The sequence below is a fragment of the Physeter macrocephalus genome, chromosome 15, assembly GCF_002837175.3.
Source record: "Physeter macrocephalus isolate SW-GA chromosome 15, ASM283717v5, whole genome shotgun sequence".
In the NCBI taxonomy this organism is placed as follows: domain Eukaryota; kingdom Metazoa; phylum Chordata; class Mammalia; order Artiodactyla; family Physeteridae; genus Physeter; species Physeter macrocephalus.
In genome coordinates this window covers 13,598,572-13,603,884 of record NC_041228.1, presented here as the reverse complement: position 1 = coordinate 13,603,884, position 5,313 = coordinate 13,598,572, and the positions used below count along the sequence as shown (strand labels likewise).

General features: G+C 54.4%; 1 long non-coding RNA gene across 1 annotated transcript in view; it reads right to left on the bottom strand.

The window, feature by feature from the left end:
- Positions 1–4,863, bottom strand: part of LOC102994769 (uncharacterized) — a 173,394-nt gene extending 168,531 nt beyond the window's left edge. Inside the window, exons 1-2 of the long non-coding RNA XR_003683298.1 lie at positions 4,622–4,863; positions 1,921–2,265 (exon numbers count right to left, since the gene is read on the bottom strand). This is a non-coding gene — a long non-coding RNA (uncharacterized lncRNA). The remainder of the gene's footprint in view (positions 1–1,920; positions 2,266–4,621) is intronic.
- Positions 4,864–5,313: the final 450 nt, after the last annotated feature.

The window sequence follows — 5,313 nt, the reverse complement described above, 5'->3', positions numbered from 1 at the left end:
CTCACACTCAACACACACAACACACACACCACAAACACACACACAAACACACCACACACACACAACACACAATACACATAATACACCACAAACACACACACCACACACACCACACATACCCACCTCACACACCACACACACACACCTCACACCAGACACACACACCACACAAACACACACACACAACACACACACCACAAACACACCACACACAACACACACACACAACACACACAACACATCCTTCTCAGCCTCCTGCTCTGCCTTCTCTTGGATAAATAACCTTGGGCAAGTTACATGGCCACTCAAAGTTCTCAACTGCAAAATGGGCACACCGCTGTCCGCCAGGGGAACTGTTGGGCTGATCAAGTTACACAGATGCTCAAAAAGCGAGTCTCCCTCTAGTCTGTCCTTTTCACAGCCGCTGAAAGAGAAGCACTGAATCACCACCTGATCTGATCAACTACAATGCAGTAAATAAGAGGGCTGCTGTGTGTTTAGGCTGTGAACAAGGCACACATGTCTCCTGACCTCAGATTACCTTCTAGGGTGGGAGAAAGACAGGAAATCAAATACCCTGCATAAGTGGTTATAATATTACAACGCATGGAGGAGCTGTGGACCAGGACAGCGGGGAATAACCAGAGGGACATTACTTCCACGAGGAGGTCAGGGAAAGCCGTGCCCAGAAGTGCCGTCGGGCCTGAGCGGAACCAGAAAGAACGCAACCAAAATTGAACCCCAGGCACCGCCCCTCGTGCCGTCCTGGCAGCCAAGTGCCAGGTGGCCCCAGGTGACCTGAGCGCACGGGGCACTGGCTGTTGGAGCTGCCACTCTCCGGTGGACAGCCCGACGCTAAGGCAACAGCCCTCAGAGCCACCAACCTCCAGCTGCCTGGTCAGGACAGCTTGTCAACTGCAGAACTGCCGGAGTCCTCCGTCGCCGGGCCCAAGTCGGGCTGCCCCCTCCCTCACGCGGACAGGAGGCTCCTTTCCCTCGCCTGCTGCAGGCCGGCCACTCAGCCTTCCCGTGGGCTCTGGGGACTGGGGCCTTTGATCAACTGTCCACGCCAACCAGCAGTTCCCAGTTCAAAGGCCAGCACGGCCCACCTGGCTCTGCTCAGAAAGACTTCCAAGGCCCAAGCAACACCCCTCCTTCCTGGAAGCCTTCCCCCAAGCAGCCATGAGTGACCTTCCCTACCACGTGCTGAGCATCTGCTGTGTGCCAGGCACGACGCTGGGTGTGGGCACGTGCACGACTATTTTGGGACCAACAACCCTACGAAGGACGACGGTAAGTCACCCCCACTGAGTAGAGAAGGGCAAGGAATCCAGCAGTCACCTGTCCCAAGTCACTCCACAGATACGGGTTACAGATTCCAACCCAGGCCCTCTGGCTCCACAGGCACCCAGCGGACGCTCAGTTCTTGCTTCCCAGCCGTAAGGACAGAGCCAGAAAATCCTCTCCCCATGCCTACCCTCCCTGTTTACTCTGCAGTGTCTTAACTTGCTAACAATCGTGTCCTCATTCACCCTTTCTGCAGCAGGAGACGTGCCAGGCACTATACGGTGTCTTGGAGGCACAGAGCCACGGGGAAGAGGCCCCGGCCTTCAAGGCACGTACGACCTGGTAGGTGAGGACAGACACACGAACCAGGAAAATCAGTAGAGGGTGACAGGCACGATGACAACATCAGTGACGGCTCCTTGGAGGCACCTTTCCATTTCCATCTGTCCCCCACACACACCCAGCACGATGCCAGACACACAGAGTGAGCTCGTTAAATGCCAGCCCCTTCTGAGAGCCGGCCACGTGGTGGTGACCTCTCTCCCACCAGCCCGGGAAGCAGCACCTGAAGCCCAGGTGGGTGCTGGACAGAACACGCGAGAGATACGTGAACAAGGAGGAGATGGGCCTTACGTTTCATAGGGATCCCCCGAGGGAGCTGGCAGAGCCCCAACCGAACATTCCTGTCGGCAGCGAGGGCAGGAAGCTTCAGTCCTCCGTCCACCAGGGGCATCCAGGCTGCAGGAATCCGCGAGGCACTCAGCCAGGGCCTTCCTGAAACCACCTTTAGCATCCAGAAATGGGGCGGGTGTGTGTCATCGGAGAGAGCGCTTCCACCAGCGTTATTCCTCAGGCGGCCGAGAATCACTGTACGTCCACACGGCTCAGAAAATCCTTCAAGGAAGCTCCACGCAGCTGACGGGCGCAGCCATCACGAGGGACCATCTTTTTAATTCCTTTCTGGTCAAAAGATCAAGCCTGGGGATGGGAAGGAGAAAAATCGATCTTGTTACAATCACGGACCCAGAGCAGCAGTTATTCTTCCTTCCTTATGTTTGACCTAATACGCTGAGAGGGGAATCACTAAAATTAAGGCCCTGCAGCTCTGACACTAAAATAGAGGTGAGGCCAGAGACGGGGGGCGGGGAGTGTCCTACAGGCACCAAAGCCCTCTCACCAAGGGAACTTTCCACTGCTTAGGGTTCCTCCTTAGGAACTCTCCAAGTAGGGCAAAGGGGCTGAGGTACGCCCGTTATAAAGAGGAGGACAGAAAGTTCCGGAAAGGTTAGGTGGCTGGCTTAGGGAGTTACCGGCACAGCCAGGCCTGGCACGCTGCCCTGGGCTCCCCTGCAGGGCCCAGAGGTCCCAGCTGAGGGGGTTTGGGGTCAGCTGGTAGGAAGTAGTTCTCTGTTTTGTTTCTTTTTAAAGATAACCACAAAGCCTTGGCATCCTTCCAGGCCTTGTCCTGTGCTATGAAGGTCTTCAGGGGCACGGCCTGGGGCCTGTTCCTTTTTTATTCATTCCTTCAGCAACTGCTGAGAGCCTACTAGGTACTCAGTACTGTTACAGCTCTATGGGGAGACCTTGGTCTCCTAACCCGGAGTACTTAACTTACTCTAAAGATAACTGAAGAACAGATGGACCCACGATGCTTAGGGCTTTTGGGGCTCAACAGCCACCTACCCACCCACGATAACAATACCTGCCCTTACAGAACAGCGGTTACCCTGCTAAAAGCTCTGGCCCCCATCTGATACAATCCCCAACCACCCTGAGACTCCTGCCCTTGTTTCCCAGATGAGGAAAGATAGCCATAGACAACGAGAAAGAGTGGAGCCCGAATCTGAGCCCAATCTGTCTCCTAAGTCTGCGCCCTGATCCGGGATGCCCACCTGAAGGGCCGTGGCTAAAACTTAGTTCCAGACGTTTCCCCCTGCATAGAATCCTCGTTTAATCCTCACCACAACCCTATGTGTTATAGAACATTCTCATCTGACTTCAGAGATGAGAAAGCGGAGGCCCAGACAGCTTAAGGCACTTGCCCAAGGCCACACAGCTAGAAAAACCACAGAAGAGGGATCTGACATCAGGCAACCTGGCTCCAAAGCCCATGAGCTTGACCAGTACACCGTCATCAACGGCAACCACTGCTGCAATTACACAGTTGCCAATACTTAGTGGTATAAGACAACACAGTTCATGAGCTTACAGTTCTGGAGGCCAGAAGTCCAACACAGGTCCCACTAAGCTAAAATCAAGGTGTTGGCGGGCTGTGTTCCGTTCTGAAGGTTCTAAGAAGAATCCGCTTCCTTGTCTCTTCCAGCCTCTAGAGGCTGCCCACCTTCCTCGGCTAGCGGCCCCTCCCTCCATCTTCCTCTATCACGGCATCTCTCAGACCCTGCTTCCATCATCTCATCTCCTCTGGCTCTTCTGCCTCCCTATTCCACTTTCAAGGTCCCATGAGAGTACACTGGACCCGCCCAGATGATCCAAGGTCATCTATCTCAAGGTCCGGAACCTTAATCTTATCTGCAAAGTCCCTTGTGACAAGTAAGGTAACGTATTCACAGGTTCTGGGGACGAGGACATGGGCATCTTCGGGGGTCACTATTCCATCAATCGTTGCAACCATGCCAAAGGGCATCCATCCTCTGTGTTACTCATTCTTCAGTGACCAGAGGTCAAAGAGTGAGTCCCCTTGTTCCACTTAAACCAACCTGACACAGCTTTTAGACCCAAGAGAAAGATGGGTTCAAAAGGAAGCTTAAATGTCTAAGTATCAGGCCCCAAGACAAAAGTACAGGAGAGTGGTTTAAACATTAGAGTTGGAAGTCAAGCTACCAAATTTACTAGCTATGTTACTCTGGGGAAATATTTTTCACCCTTGGCTTCCTCATCTGTAAAATGGGAGTAAATCACATCTACCCACTTCTTGGAAGTGCTGTGAGGCCGACATGAAATAACCAACATAAAGCACTCAGCATGTTGCTGAGCACACACTGAGAGCTCAGGGTCAGCCCTTATTTCACACATCAAACGGAGGCGGCCTCCCACCCGTCAAGGGCGGTCTGTCCCAGGACCCCTCACACCCGCCCCTCTTTCCTCCTCGGCTCCGGCCCAGGAGCAGCACCGCACCAGAACGTTAGGACCGGAGTCGGGTCAGCTGAGAGGGGCTGCTTACGGCCGGAGAGGAGCAGGGATTTATGGCACCAGCCCTGGTTAATGGCAGGGGAGAGAAGGGGGCACACGGTCTGTTAAACGTTTACTGAGGCCCGCAGGCAAACACGAAGCCCAGTTTGTTTTGCTGGGGTTGGGTACATTAAAGCTCTGTCACCTGGGGAAGAGTTATTCCATGGTCTGTTGGCTATTACTGCAGCAAAGCGGTGGTCCCTGACCAGGGGCAGGGGCAGTGCTGATGCTCTCGCGGGAAGGCAGCTCTGCCACAGACTCCACCTGCGAGAACGCGGGATGCAGGGCGCCGCACACCACGGTTTCTAGGACCGTCAAACAGCAACACTTCCCCCTCAGGGAGCAGTTCTGTTTCCTCTGCTAGGCGACTCCTTTTGGGTCATTTGCTCTTCCTGTAACGGATTAGCCAAAATTTTAAAAAGGCAGGCGGGGCTTCCCTGGTGGCGCAGTGGTTGAGAGTCCGCCTGCCAAGGCAGGGGACTCGGGTTCGAGCCCCGGTCTGGGAAGATCCCACGTGCCGTGGAGCAACTGGGCCCGGGAGCCACGGCTACTGAGCCTGCGCGTCTGGAGCCCGTGCTCCGCAACAAGAGAGGCCGCGACGGCGAGAGGCCCGCGCACCGCCATGAAGAGGGGCCCCCGCTCGCCGCAACGAGAGAAAGCCCTCGCGCGGAAACGAAGACCCAACACGGCCAAAAATAAATAAATAAATTTATTTAAAAAAAAAAAAAAAGGCAGGCAATACCCAGGATTGGCTTGGCTGGGGAAGTGGAATTTTCATACAAGCTGGTACACAGACATTCGGAAGAAAGAAAGACAAACAACCACTTTGGGAAGCTG